Below are 14,234 nucleotides of genomic sequence, written 5' to 3'. Positions count from 1 at the left end.
TTTAAACTAACTATATTTTAGGGTCATCCCCTGACTGCTGGTCCAAGCAAAAAAAAATTACTTCCGTTTTATGTAACATACGATATAACCTTATTTCGATCCATATTTTGGACAGCAATGTTTCGAAAGTTCGTATTATTTTTTTTTAAATATAGTATCCTCTAAATGAAACATAAAGACTAAATTATTTTTCAGATTTTCTTATTTTTGCAAAATCTATTTCACTCTATTGGCGTACAAATGTCACGTACGATGACATGGAATTGCCCGTATACGAAGAGTAGTAACAGATGTTTTTTGTTGTGACTTTAGCTACATAGAAACATATTAGTATAGTTTTTGGGTAGGTAATTTATATAAAGTTTATGTATATGGTCATATAAATTAGGGTGACTTTATTTTGAACTTTGTCGACTTTCGATGCTATCAAGGCCTAACATTTTTCTCCGTCATCCAATGACAAAATACTAAAAATTTTAGCAAGATCGGATTACGTTTAGAGGTTGCACGTTTTGCATAAAAAATCCAGAAGTAAGGGCCAGCCTAATATACATACACATATAAATGTACAATAGAGTTTGAGTAAGAGTTTCAGGCTATTTTTGTATGTACAAATTTATACTCGTGCCTGTGTTTGTTTTGTTAGATTAAAAAATTATCCTTTTTTTGTTTGGTTACTGGTGCCGGTTTTTGTTTGTTCTGTTTTCTTAAATAACCAACAAAAATGTTGTTTAAAAAATTTAGTTTTTTGATGAGTTCTGTGAACACCAATGAGTTTTTAAACGGCTGAAGTTTGTTGTAAATCATATTTTAAATTTATATTCGTTTTAAACAAGTTCTCCTTATTATTTTCATTATTTGTAGTTTCGCTATTTGAGTATTAGATGTGTTTTTCATGTTAGTTTTTTTTATTCAAAACTTTTATACATACGTTTTATAATAAAATGTCTTTTTGATTTGTTATCCTAAGAGCATATAATACATTATGGTATTATTTTGCTCTTTATTTTAGAATGCACAGTGTTACTTTTGGAGTAAAAAGTTTAGAAATTCTATTTTTTTAAACTCTAAAATTTAAAAGTAGAGACTTACACATAAAAAACTACTTTTTCAATAGTTTCAATTCAAATATTTATCACATATTGAAGTATAATAGTATAATAGTATAATAGTATAATAGTATAATAGTATAATAGTATAATAGTATAATAGTATAATAGTATAATAGTATAATAGTATAATAGTATAATAGTATAATACTATAATAGTATAATAGTATAATAGTATAATAGTATAATAGTATAATAGTATAATAGTATAATAGCATAATAGTATAATAGTATAATAGTATAATAGTTAATAGTATAATAGTATAATAGAATAAAAGTATAATAGTAAAATAGTATAATAGTATAATAGTATAATAGAATAATAGTATAATAGTATAATCGTATAATAGTATAATAGTATAATAGTATAATAGTATAATAGTATAATAGTATAATAGTATAATAGTATAATAGTATAATAGTATAATAGTATAATAGTATAATAGTATAATAGTATAATAGTATAATAGTATAATAGTATAATAGTATAATAGTATAATAGTATAATAGTATAATAGTATAATAGTATAATAGTATAATAGTATAATAGTATAATAGTATAATAGTATAATAGTATAATAGTATAATAGTATAATAGTATAATAGTATAATAGTATAATAGTATAATAGTATAATAGTATAATAGTATAACAGATTAATAGTATAATAGTATAATAGTATAACAGATTAATAGTATAATAGTATAATAGTATAATAGTATAATAGTATAATAGTATAATAGTATAATAGTATAATAGTATAATAGTATAATAGTATAATAGTATAATAGTTTAATAGTATAATAGTATAATAGCATAATAGTATAATAGTATAATAGTATAATAGTTTAATAGTATAATAGTATAATAGAATAAAAGTATAATAGTAAAATAGTATAATAGTATAATAGAATAATAGTATAATAGTATAATCGTATAATCGTATAATCGTATAATCGTATAATAGTATAATAGTATAATAGTATAATAGTATAATAGTATAATAGTATAATAGTATAATAGTATAATAGTATAATAGTATAATAGTATAATAGTATAATAGTATAATAGTATAATAGTATAATAGTATAATAGTATAATAGTATAATAGTATAATAGTATAATAGTATAATAGTATAATAGTATAATAGTATAATAGTATAATAGTATAATAGTATAATAGTATAATAGTATAATAGTATAATAGTATAATAGTATAATAGTATAATAGTATAATAGTATAATAGTATAATAGTATAATAGTATAATAGTATAATAGTATAATAGTATAATAGTATAATAGTATAATAGTATAATATTATAATAGTATAATAGTATAATAGTATAATAGTATAATAGTATAATAGTATAATAGTATAATAGTATAATAGTATAATAGTATAATAGTATAATAGTATAATAGTATAATAGTATAATAGTATAATAGTATAATAGTATAATAGTATAATAGTATAATAGTATAATAGTATAATAGTATAATAGTATAATAGTATAATAGTATAATAGTATAATAGTATAATAGTATAATAGTATAATAGTATAATAGTATAATAGTATAATAGTATAATAGTATAATAGTATAATAGTATAATAGTATAATAGTATAATAGTATAATAGTATAATAGTATAATAGTATAATAGTATAATAGTATAATAGTATAATAGTATAATAGTATAATAGTATAATAGTATAATAGTATAATAGTATAATAGTATAATAGTATAATAGTATAATAGTATAATAGTATAATAGTATAATAGTATAATAGTATAATAGTATAATAGTATAATAGTATAATAGTATAATAGTATAATAGTATAATAGTATAATAGTATAATAGTATAATAGTATAATAGTATAATAGTATAATAGTATAATAGTATAATAGTATAATAGTATAATAGTTTAATAGTATAATAGTATAATAGAATAATGGTATAATCGAATAATCGAATAATCGAATAATTATGTACAGTATTATTGAACTAGTTTCACTATTCATGTGCTCAAAAACAAAATTTTCTACTGAATTTTAAGTTTTGAATTTGATAATTTTGATAACTGAATATAAAATTTATGTTATTGGTTGAACTTTAATTAAAAAAATAGTGAAAGTAAGGTTTCGTATTTGAAAACACAAAACAAAATAAAAATGTGATTTCGATAACGAAAACTGTATTTTTAATATTTTTTTTATTAATGATGAATAAATAACGATAATTGTGTATTCAGTTATCATAATTATCAAATTCAAAACTTAAAATTCAGCATAAAATATTGAGCACGTGAATACTTACTTGTTTCAATTATCTAATAATTGAAACTATTGTACTATTTTACTATTATACTATTATACTATTATACTATTATACTATTATACTATTATACTATTATACTATTATACTATTATACTATTATACTATTATACTATTATACTATTATACTATTATACTATTATACTATTATACTATTATACTATTATACTATTATACTATTATACTATTATACTATTATACTATTATACTATTATACTATTATACTATTATACTATTATACTATTATACTATTATACTATTATACTATTATACTATTATACTATTATACTATTATACTATTATACTATTATACTATTATACTATTATACTATTATACTATTATACTATTATACTATTATACTATTATACTATTATACTATTATACTATTATACTATTATACTATTATACTATTATACTATTATACTATTATACTATTATACTATTATACTATTATACTATTATACTATTATACTATTATACTATTATACTATTATACTATTATACTATTATACTATTATACTATTATACTATTATACTATTATACTATTATACTATTATACTATTATACTATTATACTATTATACTATTATACTATTATACTATTATACTATTATACTATTATACTATTATACTGTTATACTATTATACTATTATTCTATTATAATATTATACTATTACACTATTATACTATTATACTATTATACTATTATACTATTATACTATTATACTATTATACTATTATACTATTATACTATTATACTATTATACTATTATACTATTATACTATTATACTGTTATACTATTATACTATTATACTGTTATACTATTGTACTATCATACTATTATTCTATTACACTATTATACCATTATACTATATTACAGTTCTAATATTTTACTTAACAAGACTAAAAGAAAGAAAAGGTGTCAATTTCCCATGTTATACTATTAGTTAATTTTAGTGTTCCTGGTATAACTTATTGATAGAATTCAGTATTGATTGAATATTTAATTTATAATAAAGTACATTCGTCATAGTTGTTAACATCAACCACATTTTGGCTTCATACAATCAGGTTCATCATATTATATGAATACCATTCATACATATAAAAGCACACACTCTTACACAAACAACATTTATTGCCATATTTATATATTATTCGAATAGAGAACAGTTAAAATACTTTAAATTTGTATATAAAATATAGTACATCCAGAGAAAAAACAGCTTAAAATCAATAAAAACCATATTGAATCAATAAGAAATATTAACAAAAGTCTAGTAATGTTGAAATTTTGTATTTCAATATGAAACATTTGAGGGATTCAAACGGTCTGCTATTATGTCGTATTGTCATAATGTCGTAAAATATTTTTTTAGTTTAAAAAAATTCTTGTTGTCCTGCAAACAAAAAAAGTGTTATTATATGACAACTAATAAACATAGTTCAAAAAGTCTTATTAGTTCATAACTTTTTTGTTTGAAACCCAACAAAAATTAGTTTAAACTAAAAATATATTTTATGACATTATGACAATACGAACTAATAGGAGACCGTTTGAATCCCCCAAATATTAATTTAAAGTTGAAAATTATTGAAATATATATAGAAAAATTATATTGAAATACGTTAATTTTAATATAATTTGTCTATTATATTGAAAATTATGGTGTTAATATCACGTGTTCTTAATTTTAAGTTACATGTTTTCCCTGAGTGTGGGATAACATTTTAAAAAATTAAATTTTTCTTATAATTTAGCTTCAATTCCAGTATCTGGCTATTACAGTTTTCAGATTATATTTTTGCATATTATCTTGAAAGGCACACTGTGCACCTTAGTTTTCCATTTCTCCTAATGTTTTTTTCTTTCTTTCCTTTCCTCACTTCATTTCTACTTAAGGTTGTGTTTTCATTTTTTTTTTCAATTTCATATTACCACACGCAACAGCACAAGTATTCGTTAAAAAGTTTTTAAAAACTTTTTGATAAATTTCTATGTTATTGCGGTATGTTTTCTAACGCTCTGCCCACCCTAAACCTACCTACCTACATCTACAGTTTATTTAAGTTTACTATAATTTAAAAAGTTTATTGTTGATGATTGTTAAACAAAGGTAAATAAAATATTAAAATATTGTATCTCCAAATGGTAACTGGAGATATACAATTTATAGAGTTTTTTTTTCTTTCTTGAACAACATGTCAGAAAATAACAAAAAAACCAAAAAGCGCAATTTAAAAAATAAAAATAAAGAAAAATTGTATAAGTTGTAAATAGTTGTGATGCATGTGAGGTATTAAAAAGGGAATTGTTTTGAAAAATGAAAAGTGAAAATTTAGTTTTTTAAGTTTTAAGAAAAATACAGATTTAAATGAAATTACCTGTTATTCGGCGGGATGAATAATCGTCATTCTGAACAATAATTTTATAATTTAATAATAATTTACCCCCACCTAGGCCAAATCATGTTATAATTCAGAACTTCATATAAAATATTATAACTAGTTGCAGTTCCTGACTCATAAAAATAGAATTGGGTCAGTTTACTTACATTTAACATGCGTATGAGTAATAATTATTCCACTATTCACAGAAATATTACTCATACGTCAATTAATGTGTTAATTTGTATTCAAATCTAGAAATATTTTATCTTAGTTTATTCATTTATTGTTTAAAATATATTCAGCATGTAATGCTAAATCCACGAGATCACTTATCGTTAATGAAATTTTCTCTTTACATCATCAGCGAATGAGACCAAAGGATATTATAGCGTTGGTCAGATATCGTGGACTAAATTAACATATATATCTATATATATAAAAATTAAATGGTCCATGTATGTAATGGCATCACGTGAGAACGGCTGAAGCGATTTGGCTGATTTTTCTTTTTTCGTTTCGAAATTTTCCTTAGATGGTTTGTAAAGAAAAAAAATTAAAAAATTCCGGGTAAAACTCGATTTTTTTTTTTTATTCCAGTCAACTGTAATAAAAAAAAGCTCCCTAAAGTATGCAGTACATATTTAGATATTTTATTTGCAAATAAATAATAACAGGCAGGAATATGCGGGTTGGAGAAACTTGAAGAACTAACATTAGTCAATAGCTACCGAGCGAAGCCGGAGCGGTCAGCTAGTTGTTAATAAAATTGGATATCAAAAATTTTAAAGTTGTATGTTGAATAACCCGAATTTGGCACGCCATTAAGTATTTAAGGAATTTCCTACTAGAAGGCCTGAAATGAAAAAATAAATCAACCACAGGAAAATATAATTTTCAGATTTAAATTAAACCTTACTTAATTTCTATGACATAGCTCTTCTAAACATATGTATGTTTTTTTTTAACAGCAAATTGAATCTGTATTAAACTTGCAATGTTCATTTCCTTTTCTTTATTATCTTTTACTCACCTTGAACTTTTTCTGTTTGGTTTTTCCTGCCTCAGCAAGTAAAACACAACAAACTTTTTTTTTTTTTTGCTTAAAATGTGTAAATAATTTGAAACTCAAGTAGTGAACACAAGAATTGTCATTTAAATAAAATGAACTTGGCAGTCGTTACAGAAAAAGCGCAGTAGATATATGGTAGCAAAAAAAAAATAAAATTATAAAGGAAGGCAGCATTAAACAATGCCCTAAGTTAACAAAAGACAAGGTAGCATGATGATGATGATGATGACGAACGAGCATGATGAGTGAAGTAAGTGGAATGAGCAAAAGTAAAAGACTAGAGGAAAAAAGAAACAGTATTGTTTTAAATAAAAATTAAATTAAAATGATGAGTTTATTTATATAGAAAATGGGTTACAAATAAACAATTGAATTATATGTTGAGTAGTATTTATATGTAGCGGTAAGTGAACTAAATTAATTTAAATAAAATGCGTAATAAGCAATAAAAATATGAACAATTAACATTTAACAGAGATGTACATATTTGTTTAATGCCTTCACATTTGATAGCCTGAGAGATACAAGTAAGCAAATATCGCCAAAGCGAGGGCCGATTCCTGACATCATTTATCTTGTAAAGTAGTTTACACTTCAGTATATAACATATATTTAAATGTGAATTTTATTTTATTAACATGTTCTCAGTGATGATCTGGCCAGATTTCAGCAGCTCATAGTAGATACGACCCTTTTGCTCCCAACAAATATAGAGCATTATGTTAGCGCAATGGATATTGGACTTTGGTTTCGATTTGGCTGGTTGTTCAGGCTTCACATGAGATCACTTACACAGAAAAAAACTATGGGTCTCATTTTGTAAAACGAAACGTTTGGAAGCGTAAGCAATTTGTATGAAGAATACTGGGAAAAGGGTTTGAAACTTGAATATTTACCATACAAAATTTTGTTAACGTTTGTCGTTTCGTTTTATAAAATTAGACCCTATATTTCAATTCAAACATTTATCACATATTCAACTGGTTTCAATTATTTCATAATTGAATCAAGTACTCATGTGCTCAATATCATAATTTTCTGATATTTTCTATTAAATTTTGAGTTTTGAATTTGATAATTTTGATATTTTAATATACAATTTTTGTTATTGGTAGAACTTCAAATACAAAAATTATTGAACAGATAATTTTCGTAATTGAAAAAACAAAAAATAACAAAAATGTGTTTTCAATTACGAAAATTATCTATTCAATAATTTTTGTATTTAAAGTTCCACCAATAACGAAAATTGTATATTCAAATATCAAAATTATCAAATTCAAAACTCAAAATTCAATAGAAAATATCAGAAAATTTTGATTTTGAGCACATGAATACTTGATTCAATTATGTCTAGTCACTCTAAATAGCACATAAATATCATATTGTACCTTAATATTTTTCGTTTTTACTATTTTTTTACGCTAAAACAAATATTTTTTGTTAAAATAGTATGATCAAGTCCACAGTTCTATGTTGTGCTGTATTATTTACTCGGCTGAAGTGTTCGGAATGGGGATCAGTGAGTGGACCCTCAATGTCACACATTTAAAAAATCGCCAAAAAGCCATTTATCCGAATGAGGTGAAATTTAAAATATAGATAGTCCTTGAGAAGGTCTACAAAAATATGCTTTTATCTGTAGGTTTTAGTTCAAGAGATATTTTAATTGCTCGATCTTCTTTTTGTATTTAATATATGATGGGCCTACGAAAGGTCCAAATTTGTTTTTTATATATGACGTATATTTCCGATAAAATTCTAAAGAAAATAAAACCAACTTTATAACAATTATTTCTTCCCTATAAATAGTTACCTCTTTTTATATATTTCAACTTTGTATGCTTGTGTTTTTTTTTAAGTTTTTTCCCAAACAATTCCCCATATTTTTTTCTTTAATAAAAAACTAATTTTCTTCGTGGCTATATACATTTTTTATGATCTGGAAAGAGAACTTAATGCAAAAACGTATAAAGTAAAATTTGACTAACTTAAGCGGACATTGTACCTCCCAGCTCTATCCAAACTTGGCCAATTTTGAAACTAAATTTTAGGTTTGAGTAAAAAATTCTGAAAACGGAAAGCACCGATCTTCAAAAACTCGTCAGATTTTTATAGCCCTATATTTTGTTTATATATATACAAAACGTTTTTACTATCATACTGTAAATAAAGTCAAAGTGGGCTATTTTCTAAAAAGAACTCAGTTTTTGGAACAAATTTTAACCGTTTTAGGAATTTTGATGTTTAAAAACAAAGAATGACAACATTAGTGATGCCATTGACTTCAGAACATTTAGATCTATATTATTTCCAAATTTTGTTGTGACATCTGTAAGAGTTCAAATTTTATATTAATTCAAAGTTTTTATTTTTCTAGATGGAAAATTACCATTTTAGAATATTGTTAGTTTTTAAGGTAAAATACGTCCGAAAAAACACAAAATTAATTCATTTCACTAAAATGTCAATCTTCAAGTCATAAGGTTACCATCGATATCAAAAACTTATATAAAAAGCTTACATTTACTCTTCAGAAGCTCCATAAACCTAGCCCACTTTCAAAAATTTTAATGTTTTTTCATATCTTGCATCAAGCCGGTCTTGCGTGATCAAGATTGGATAAAGTGATGCGCCCGGATCACACTGATACTGATTTGCCTATTTTTCCTTATTCCAGTACAATAGAAAAGTATACACTCGAATATACATTTTTAACAAAAAAATTTTGTTTTATATTCAAAAAATAGTAAAAAACTAAAATTTTTAAGCTACAAAGTGATTTTTGACAGCTATTTAGAATGCCTAGATATGTTCGGATTACATTGATATGCTCACAAGAGTTATTCAGATTTACCGTAGCTACAACTTTACAAAATATTGTTATTGAAAAATTAGGAGTCCCTGGAAATTATTCTAAAATAATTTAAAAAACTAAATTAATTTGGCGGACTCTTAGCTATATTATTGCCATATAAAGTTAAGCCGTATCACAAAGTTTGAATTAGCTGTTAACCAAAAACTGATGACACCTTTTTTATGGGCCCCCACTGATTTTCAGAAACTTTGAGGGCCCATAAAAAAAAATCGGTCACCAAAATGGTCAAACCGAGTATAGGGTTTTACTACCCTTTTGTAGTAGAGTCGAACCTATGCTGTCATGATCTTGTGTTTTTCCAAAAATCTTCGTTTGTTGCATAGTGCAAGCATGATTGGTACATCAATATATTGGGAATTCTCCCGGCTCGGTTGCTTTATAAAATCTAAGAAATCGGCCCATAAATGGCAGAGATATAGGGAAAAACAGGGACTCTCTCGATTTTAGGCTTATTTTTGATCTATATCTGCATTACTAAGTCATTAATATAGACTATATGGATATCCAGTGATATATATTTCAAAGTCTATTGCAACGATGTATATAAGGCTATATAGTTGGACCTACAATAGGTCAAAATCGGGAAAAATATTTTTTAATTCGAATTTTTTTTTTTACCAAAAAAATTTTTTTTGTCATAATTTTGTTTACTAATAAATTAAAAAAAAAAATATCTGAAACATTAAAAAAAAATTTCGAAAAAATTAAAATTTTGTTTTCAATTTAACCTTCTAACACGCAAGACTGCCTCAAGGCATGCATTACAAAACAGTATTGTTTTAAATAAAACACCAATTATCTCAAAAAGTATTTATATATTTTTTTGGAATGTAGTTACATATTTGTTAACATGTCCCTCGAAGTTTGAAATGCATTCCGACTTTTAGTTTTTGTTCTGTCAGTTGTTTTGTGAGTGATGTTATAATTTTAGCACGTGAAATTTTGTGTGTGATTTTTTTTTTAAATCAAAGATTTACTAACTTTTAGTCGCACGATCTATTCAAATGATTTTTTATAAGTTCTTTTTCATTAGCTTTTCAATATAATCGTATCATAATTATTGATTTTTACACCTAAACCGGCAACAATGCCCTGAGGCACTCTTCACCTTTTTGTACTTGTTTTCTAAACTCAATTTGCAAATTAGTTTATGATGGCTGAGATTATTTGTGCATAATTACCCTAAAAAAATTATTTGTCAACTTTTTTAGCTTTTTAAAGTCCGAGGGTTAGGTTAGGTTAGGTTTTCCAGGCAGCCACGAAATAAGGAAGATAGAAAGAGCAGCTCACATGGGTCCATCAATGGTCCTTTTGTGTTACCTGAAAGTAGAAGAAAGAAGAAGAAAGAGGGACAGATATAAGTGAAAAGGGAGAAGAAGAAGATTGAAGAAGTTAAGGAGGAGATGTAAGAAGAAAAAGAGAGGGAGGAGGGAGGAGATCTTGGAGAATTTACGTGCCAATGAGTCGGCGATCATTGGGTCACTCTAAAGTGATCCCCGTGTCTGGTCTTTTCAACCAATTACTTCTACCTATAAAGGCACTAATGCCCTCAAGCCTCATATTCGAGAGCTCAGAGAGACTATCAAGGGAACGATGCCCCAGAAACCTTAGGCGTAGATCTCCTAATGCCGGACAATGACAAAGAAGATGAAAAATAGTTTCATCCTCCTCCTCATTTTGACAACTTCTGCAGAAGTCGTGGTACGGCAAACCAAGTCTCCTAGCGTGGTTACCAAAGGTGCAGTGTCCAGTTATGACCGCCACTACACCACTCAATTGTGAGCGTGTAAAGCCAAGAAGATGAATTGTCCGTCCCCGATTTAGTCGGGGCCATATCGTCCTGGTCATAGTGCATGTGGGTTCACAGTCCCATCTTGCCTGAGCGAGCTCATAGTAGAAGTTACTAATTTGTAGCTTGCATTTGGATAACGGAATCCCACATAGGAAATCTATGTCTCCGTCAGGTAACATGGCGCCTTTTCTCGCCAGATCATCGGCAACACAGTTGCCCGTAATAGTAATATCCCCGTGTCCCCGTACCCACTTGAGTACGACTATTGAATGTCTCGCCATCCTGTTTAAGGATGCCCGGCATTCCTGGACTAAGTTAGATGTTGTGTATACACCTGTCAGGGATTTTATAGCTGCCTGACTGTCAGTATATATACAAATATCCCTGTCAGATATCTTGTTATAACTAAGCCAGTTAGCCGCCCTTTTGATGGCCGATAATTCAGCCTGAATAATGCTACATTCATTCGGAAGTCTGAAAGATAACCTAATATCGAGTTCCCGAATATAGACACCTACGCCAACTCGATCTCCCTTCACAGAACCGTCCGTATAGACTGAGAGACCCATTGTGTCATGTAAGGGCCCGTTCATTGCTTCCGTACCACACGGAATTGAGAAATCGAAATTCCTCGCTAAGAAGGGCCTAGAAATGCAGTAATCGATATTCTCCGGAAGAGTCTGAATACTACCTATTATGCTGGCGTGACCATATGGAGCGTGTTTCCACGCACCAATCGCGTTTAGCCTAAAGGCAGAAGTAAATGCCATTTTTCTTGCCATAAGATCCACAGGGATCCAGTTCAATATAGTAAAGAGCGACTTTGTTGCGGTCGTTCTTAAAGCTCCTGTTATCAGGATTGCCATTCTCCTTAACACTCTCTCGAATAGCATACACGTCGAGCCACTGTCTAGTGCCTTCCACCAGACAGAAACTCCATAAAATAGTGTCGGCTTAATGACCGCATCACATAGCCAGTTGACAAACTGGGGTCTAATACCCCATTGCGTACCTATCGCCCTCTTACAGACATACATAGCCGTCAAGGCTTTTGACGTCCTTGAAAGGGTATTGGGTTTCCAGGATAGTTTACTATCCAGAATAACTCCTAAGTATTTCGCACTGTCCGATAGTGTTAGTTCAACACCATTTAATCGGGGAAGCGAGAAATGAGGAATCTTGTACCTCCTTGTGAACAGTACAAGTTCAGTTTTGCCTGGGTTTACACTCAATCCACTGTCCGTACTCCACCGACTCAGTATACTGAGTGCATGTTCCAGGCGTTGTGATATCGTGTCCAAGTGGATCCCAGAGACTGCCACCGCGACGTCATCCGCGTAGGCGACAGTTTTATAACCTAAGAGATCCAATTTCCTGAGCAGACAATTTATGGCCAAATTCCACAGAAGTGGCGATAAGACACCTCCCTGAGGTGTACCCCTAGTGGCCATTCTCGTGATCACTGCCGTTCCCTTTTCGGAGCGAATGATCCTGTATCGTAGAAGGTTTGTGATGAACCTTACAGTTGATTGGTCTAAACCAAGATCCTGTAGAGCTGAAACGATAGTTGCAGATTCTACGTTATTGAAGGCTCCTTCTATATCCAGAAAGGCCACTAACGAGAAATTACCAAATTCAAGGGATTTCTCTATATATCCCACTAAGGAGTGAAGTGCTGTCTCAACGGATTTGCCTTTCATGTAGGCGTGTTGAGAGGGAGATACTGATCCTTGTTTCAAAGACACTCGTATGTGGATGTCGATGATTCTTTCAAGGGTTTTCAGCAAGAATGATGATAGACTTATCGGTCTGAAATCTTTTGCTTTGGTGTGTGACGCTTTCCCCCCTTTCGGAATGAATGTCACAGTGCATTCGGTCCACCGTTTTGGTATGTAGGACCATGCAAGACAGGCATGATAGATAGTTATCAGCCAAGGAGTGACTAGATCTATATTATTCTGTAGATCAGCGGGTATTATACCATCTGGGCCCGGAGACTTGTAAGAGTCAAAACTCCGTATGGCCCATTTTATCAAATGTTCGTCAAGTATAATTGACGAAGTTGTCCGATTGTTCGGTTGGGATGCACTAGCAATATCCGGAGGCAAATTCCCCGGAAAATGAGTGTCCATGAGTACTTCTAGTGTCTCACGTCCATCAGTAGTCCACCTACCATCCTGTTTCTGAATATAACCCTGAACAGTTGGTGTTTTCGATAAGATCTTGCGCAGACGATTTGTCTCAGAGGAACTTTCGACGCCGCTGCAGAAATTCCTCCAGGACTTACGTTTCGCGCTCCTGACCATATTCTTAAATTTGTTCAACATAGACTTATACATTGACCAGTTGCCTGATCTTTTCGCCTCGTTGAATAGTTTACGACAATTACGCCTAGTGTTCGCTATGTCTAAAGACCACCATGGAGGTCTTACCTTTCCTCTGCGAGCAGAGGGAGTGCATGTACGTCTTGTGGCCTCACTGAGAGAAAGTGTGAGCTTTTCCACAGCGCTTTCAATGTCCCTAGTGTCACCTATGAGAGGGGGTGAGGGAAGTAAACCATCAAGGATCCGCCTGTGATCATCCCAATTGGTTTTCCTCCTATTTAGAAAAGGCTTTTCCTTCTCAACTTCCAATTCTATTAAGAATGTCAGATAC

At 28.5% G+C, this 14,234-nt stretch overlaps 1 protein-coding gene across 1 annotated transcript in view; it reads left to right on the top strand.

Moving 5' to 3' along the window:
- Positions 1-14,234, top strand: part of LOC135962012 (hemicentin-1-like) — a 201,783-nt gene that overhangs the window by 24,243 nt on the left and 163,306 nt on the right. The window lies entirely within an intron of this gene.

Source organism: Calliphora vicina, chromosome 1, assembly GCF_958450345.1.
Source record: "Calliphora vicina chromosome 1, idCalVici1.1, whole genome shotgun sequence".
Classification (NCBI taxonomy): Eukaryota; Metazoa; Arthropoda; class Insecta; order Diptera; family Calliphoridae; genus Calliphora; species Calliphora vicina.
The sequence above is the reverse complement of the archived record's forward strand: the minus strand, read 5'-3'. Positions and strand labels throughout refer to the sequence as shown.